The 6,846-nt window shown below is 43.2% G+C and overlaps 1 pseudogene; it reads right to left on the bottom strand.

Moving 5' to 3' along the window:
- Positions 1-518: 518 nt before the first annotated feature.
- Positions 519-638, bottom strand: LOC136646319 (5S ribosomal RNA; annotated as a pseudogene).
- Between the last annotated feature and the right edge of the window lie 6,208 nt (positions 639-6,846).

The raw sequence follows: 6,846 nt of genomic DNA, 5'->3' as shown, positions 1-6,846 counted from the left end.
GGGGGTGGGCAAACCAGTAGGCCAACCAGAGGCATTTATTACTTACCTCCTGGCCATGCCAACTATGTAACTGGTATAAATCCAAGGAGAGAAAAGGGAGTGGGGTGACCTGAGAGAAAGGGGATTGGATCCTGACACAAGTTTCTGCAACTGGAATCCACCTCTTCCTCCCCCTGCCCTACCCCCTGAATCTCCTGCTCCCTGCATATGATATATCCCTGCTGCCAGCTTTCAGCCCAATACTAACAGGGCTTTATGTGGCTGGAACACTAGTATGGTCATTTATGGCTGTCACAAAATGCTACATGCCATACAGCACAGCTGGGTCCAGACGCCAGTGGTCAGAGAAAGCCCTAATGCTCCATATAAATGACAATTACTGTTCTGCGGGTTGAGAATGCTGTGTTTGGATTCACTGGGATATGTGAAGTTCAAGACATTTTCATACTCTTGTTATGTATGAAACTATAAACATTGCCTGTGGTTGGCAACCTTCAGTCTCGAAAGACTATGGTATAAGCCTACAGCACCTAGTATTCCCAGGCGGTCTCCCATCCAAGTACTAACCAGGCCTGACCCTACTTAGCTTCCAAGATCAGATGAGATTGGGCATGTGCAGGGTAACAGTTGCTGTAAACAATGTAAGTTCCTTCCCAGTGAGTCTCACTTTGCTTAGCTTCTGCTAAGGATAGCTGCACTTATCACCCCTCCCCACCGGATTGTGTAGACCCTGTAGGACCAAAGTGGCTATTATCAAGAAAATCTATAGATGCCAAAGAGCTTATTTTCCATTTCCTTTAGCAGAATAAGGAAGTGTACCTTATACAAACCTATGGGGGAATAGATACTAATGTGGTGGTTTCTAATGGGAAGCTTCAGAGAGGCTGTGCTCTCAACAGCAACTAACAACAGATTCCTATGGTGAGGTGAAAGACTGAGTGCAACTGTATATTATAAACCCATTGAGAAAGCGTAGTAATTGGAGTAAATTACTATTATTACACATTTAATTTCCTTCACAGCTGGGACTCTGTATCAGCTGATACCTTGAGGATGGTTTCAATGAAATCGTATGCGCATCACAATGAAACAGGCAAGATTTCTAAAGAGGAGTTTTTATTGTTGAAGGCTTGTCTATAATGCCATTGTCTCTAATGTCTATAATTGCCTATGTCAATGTTATGGGATAGCTCACTAGTCCCAAACTCATTTACATTTTTTTAAAATTAATATTAGCACTGAGGTGTGAAGTAAAAAGCTTGTTAGATCATAATAAAGTTGCATTTTACAGCACTTTGCATCACACTCACAACATGTATTACTGTGACACCTGGTAGTTAAAGTATTTGAATGCTAGTTCACCATAGAATATGTACAAAGATTGCATCCCTTGACAGCAAAATGCAGGCACCTTAAATGTTGAACCTACTGATTTCTCTTTAGTGCAACACAACGTGTCTTTGAAGGGAAAGGAACAAATGGATTGAAATTAGAAGGGATGTTTACATGAACAGTATATAATTGCATAGCAGGTTTTGGAAAGCTGAACTTTACACATAGGCATTATTGTTAACAATGGCTAAATTAGGGGTCCCTTTCTTTTATAATGTTTCTTGAAAACACCCTCTGAGAGTTCGTGACACCACAGGTCTCTCTACTACTGGTTGTCAACTTTCATCTGAAATCCATTTTTGGATCAGCCAATGTCATATTGTCATCAGGAATGAAAGCCTTTGCTTAGAAAAATGTACATCATGGGACAATCAAGAGAGGTGAACGGAGTCATCTGGAAATATTTTCCTTCAGTAAACTGTGATGATCCGGGCCTGTTTGACCAGGGCTGGCTTTAAGCCAATTGAACCAACTGTTCCCTGAACCAACTGGGTCCCTTTCAGGGAGAAGGGCGGGATACAAATGAAGTTTTTTATTATTATTATTATTATTATTATTATTATTATTATTATTATTATTATTCCCTGCACCCAAGAGGGCCCTGCACTCAGCAGTGGACCTTCCCTGCCCCACTTCCGGGGCAAAGGTCGGCAATGGAACCCCACCCCGTGGGCTATTGCTGCCCCCAATGCAAAAATCCACCCCCCCCTACCTACTTGAGACTCACAGAGCCTCGCGCAACCTCAGAATGTTTTGGGGAAACCTGTCTGAGGTTCCCCAATGCTATAAACTGTGCTTCTGGGAAACCCAAAGCACAGTTTCCAGCCCCATTGGGAGCCTCACAGAGGCTTCCGTAGGGCTCTAGCACCTCATGCCTGGGAATTTGGCCCCATTGAACCTTATGGTAGGTCCACAACTGCCTGCACTAGGGTAAAAATAAAAAATAAAATCAATATTTTTACTAAATCATTTCACAGTCACTAAAACAAGTGCTTTTGTAACTATTTACATTTCATAGGTAATCTACACAATTTGTTTGTTTACTTGTAGGCTTACATGTATGCAATTTTATATGAAAATGTGCTTTGATCCGTGGTTCCTGTAAGTCTTTGCATGCTGGGGGAGGCAGCAACGTGATCACTACAATCATGCTGCTGCCAGGTGGTGGTTACCTGGGCGTCGCTATGGTTCCCTGGAGGGTCTGGGGAGCCTGCAACCCCCTCTGCAGCCCTCCCTGAGGCTTCAAAACATAGAAAAGAGGGGGGGAAACCAATGTCCTGTTCCAAAACAGGAGTAAAGTAAATTTCCCCCCTTTTTTCCTACATTTTCAAACCTCAGGGGAGGCTGCAAGGGGTTCGCAGTCTCCCCAGACCCTTCAGGGAGCCATAGCAACCCCCAGGTAAGTGAAAAAAAAACCCTCCCTGCCTGGCAGCATCACAATCATAGCGATCATGTTGATACTGATTTCCTCTGATATCCTCCAGTTCCTCTGGTAGGTTGTGACCCACCAGTTTGGGAACCACTGGCTTAGATCCATTTGGTCCATTCACTCACATGCACGTTTAAAGCACACAGTTTGATTGCTTTCCAGTCTATCATAGAAATATAAAGTCTATAATAAATGGTATTTATATCTCTAAAATTCTACAGATTTTGGCTTTGAACCTGGGGTCCTGCAAAAAAAAATGTTTCCAATTGGGCCCTGCAGTTCCTAAGGCAAGCCCTGTGTTTGGCCTACTGTAATTTTAAAAGCGTCCAAATCCAACCTCCTTGAGGAAGCATAAATTTGGTATTCCGTACTGCCTGGAATACTGGTGTGGAAAGTCACCATGGTCTATGAGTGCTTGTAGTGGCATGAGTGTCTGTCTGACATGAATCCAGTGGTGACCTTGCACATTTCTGGGGGTGAGAACAGGGTGGGGGATATGGGCATAAGATGCATGCATTAACTCTTATTCTTGGAGAAATCCAGCCTTTTGGAAAGACTGGCCACTGTGGGAAACAGAATGATTATTTCTGTGGCACATTGCTGTTACAATTTCCTAGTTTAAGCTTTACGAGAACAAATTCATCCATGAGCTAGTATGCCTGTATGCAGACAGACACCAGAAAGGTGGCACCGTGCACATCTTAATCCATCATCTGATTTGCTTGCTGGCACATGTCTCAATAATGTGCTTTGACTTGTAAAAGGTTATTATGACTTGTAAAATCTTCCAGTGACTTGAAATGAAATGCCTACGCATGTCATCATGCTTAGAGGGTAGAAAATAGCAGAGAGGGGAGGGACAGGGGAAGAAACTGATGACACAATCCTATGCGTGCCTATTTCAGAGTGAGTCCCAATCCAGTTCAACTGTAAAGAAAAATACTTTGTTGTGAGAGGGCTCAGCATCCTCCTTTAGGAGGATGCACAGCAGCATTTCAGATTTCAGCTTGGGGAAAAATGTTATGGCTAAACTAGAGGGAAAAAACAGTGTATTTTCATCATAAGGCCAATTGTTACAACTATGAACTGTAGAAGGACCAGCCAAGAACCCTTTACTTAAGTAAAGGGCAAGTGCATCAGCCCATTTGATGGTTTTTCACAATAGCCAATGCATAGAATCAGAAGCTGGCCAGAGATGAACATGTTTCTGAAGCACATTTACAGGTAAACTGGAACTTAACAGAAATGGGGAAGGTTGCCCTTGCATCACCTAACTCAGTGGTTCCCAACGTTTTTTTCACTTGCGTACCCCTTGGCAGCCTATTTCCATAAATTGTACTCCTCATATAAGCCCTGCAAGGCATTCTAATACAGACCTGCCCTTTCCCACTATTATTCAGTTCTTTTTCAAGTACCCCTAAAGATCTCGGCAAGGGTACAGATCCCTGGGATCCCTGGTAAAGATCCCTGGGGGTACACATATCCCAGGTTGGGAACCACTGACGTAACTAATAAATGAACCCCAGGATTTGCTGGGTTTTACTAAGAACTGATATGTGCTAATGGGCGCAATCCTAACCCATTTTCCAGCACCGACATAAGGGCAATGCAGCTCCGAGGTAAGGGAACAAACATTCCCTTACTTTGAAGAGGCCTCCGTGAGTGACACCCAACTGCAGGATGCAGCACACGTCCCATTGGCACCGCTATGCCAGTGTTCAAAAGTGGGTTAGGATTTGGGCCAAAAAATGTGAACCGGGACACTCCGGATAAAAAGTCCACCTTAGCCATGAACTCGCAGGGCCTAATACAAACCTCTTTTCTCTTGCAGCTCTTCCCTCTTTCAATATATGAATAGTTATATTAACCGACCTCACAGCACTGCCACAATTCTTCAGATAATGTCCATAAAACACTCTGAACATTTCAACTGTGCCATAAAAATGCTGCGATTATTGCTGTGGATTTCCTACCTAGGAGTCATTTAAATTTATCATTATTATTGTTATTGTGGTTTTCTTCCATCTGTTCTCTCTTTGCCTGCATTCTGTAAGACAGAGACAAGATTAATGTGCTCATTTGCCACCTCTTGTTACTGATGACATGGTTTCTGAAGGGCTTAATGAAATCTGAGCCTCAGAATCATAACTCTGAGCAAGGATACACTGGCTTTGATTCACTTTGCATTGAATTCTTTGTTCTAGGACCAGGATAACTAGAAGCGGGGCAGCTGAGCAGGGACTAGTGGAAAGCAAAGGGATCAGATTCATCCGGGTCCAGAAGCAGATCGGTGGCCTTCTGCAGTGGGAACTCATAATCAGGCCAGCCCAAGCCACTCAGGGGCCAGCTGCTTTGACATTTTTGACTTTTGTCTGAATGCCCGAGGACAAAATAGAATAGTTGTGCATTACATGTGAACTTTGTGTATATTATTATTATTATTATTATTATTATTATTATTATTATTATTATTATTATTATTATTAATAATAATAATAATCTTTAATTAAAGCCTTAATTTAAACATACGTGTACAAAGCTAGTAACACTTGTAGGTGAGGTCCACATCTGATATACCAGTTCTGAGATATTAGAAACATCTCAAAGTTTGCCACTAGATTTGATGAATGAACAAGCTATAGGTCCACAGCAGCATGAGGTCTGGAGGAAGAGCAGTCAGGTATTCTCAGGTGGAGACTGGCTTGGATGCAGTACCTGCACTATAAAATAGCCATTAGCCTGATGGCGATGTTGAGGGCAACCAAATTCAGGTGGACACCAAAAAGCAGCTTCCAGATGTTGCCACAAGAGGGTATCCTGAACAAAGGATTCCAAACAAAGGCCAGGATAGGCATTATACTTAGGTTAACATATAACAGGGATTGCATTGAGTTGTTCATTAAACAGTACAAGGGACTACTGACAGGGACAGAAAATGAAGAGGTATATTTATTTGTGAGCAAATTCTTGTTGTTCTAGTTCTTCCCACTTTGTCTCATCTGTGATGGAAGTTCTTACCACTAGGCATATGTAATGTGTTGACCTTACTTACTAGCATCCTGGGTTCCTTGCAAGGTCCTTAACCACATTGCTCTTAGAAAGAACTTTGCCTCTTTATGAGTTGTGAGAATTAGCACTGATGACAGATGCAGGGGAGGGCACCAGGCCACAGGTTGTGTCTGTTGTCTTGTGAGCACCCTCAGGCATTTGGTGGGCCACTGTGAGATACAGGAAGCTGGACTAGATGGGCCCTTGGCCTGATCCAGCAGGGCTATCCTTATGTTCTTACCTGCAAATCAGAAGCCAAGTGATGGAGGTTGCCAGTATATCCACTGCTGAGTGTTGATATTTGGAGATGAGTAACCTGGTACCCTTAGGAGATGCCACTGTGAGGCAGTTAAGCTTGGGGAGAGCTGTTAGGTGAGCACCATGAGGTGTGTGGCTGTTGAGTAACTTGGAGAGTCCTATACAAGTATGAGCTATAATAGCAATCTCTGTGTTGGACACTCCTGGCCTATACTTTTGTCTGAGAAGATGGCAAATACATCCATTGACCTATCTAGGAAGGACCCCCTGTTACCTCTTGTTCAAGGAGCTTATGGCTTGTTTGCACATTAAAGATTCACATCTTGCCTCAGATTTATATTTTAGATGCTCTCCTGTTATCTTGGGACACTGAGCTTTAGGCCTAGCCAAATTGCTAATTTCCACCAACATCCTGGAACAAGCCACTAGAATCTACTCCTGTACCCACCTCAAAATTGCTTGGCAAAGTGCAAAGCTTTGGCTCCATCACCAACCCAAGGAACTCCGGCCCCATGCCCTGTCCAGGTATTTTTTGTCAAAAGTTCGCAACCCCACGGCCCAGGAGAGGTAACAGCTCAGCTATTGTTTATATGAACACTTTTCAGTACTCCCTCAGGGAACCTTGGGGAACTGTCCTTCAGTAATACAAAGAACTATCTCTATAGACCAGGGGTGTCCAAAGTTTTTGGCAGGAGGACCACATCGTCTCTCTGACACTG

This window comes from Tiliqua scincoides, chromosome 3, assembly GCF_035046505.1.
Source record: "Tiliqua scincoides isolate rTilSci1 chromosome 3, rTilSci1.hap2, whole genome shotgun sequence".
In the NCBI taxonomy this organism is placed as follows: domain Eukaryota; kingdom Metazoa; phylum Chordata; class Lepidosauria; order Squamata; family Scincidae; genus Tiliqua; species Tiliqua scincoides.
This window is presented reverse-complemented; position numbering and strand designations above follow the sequence as displayed.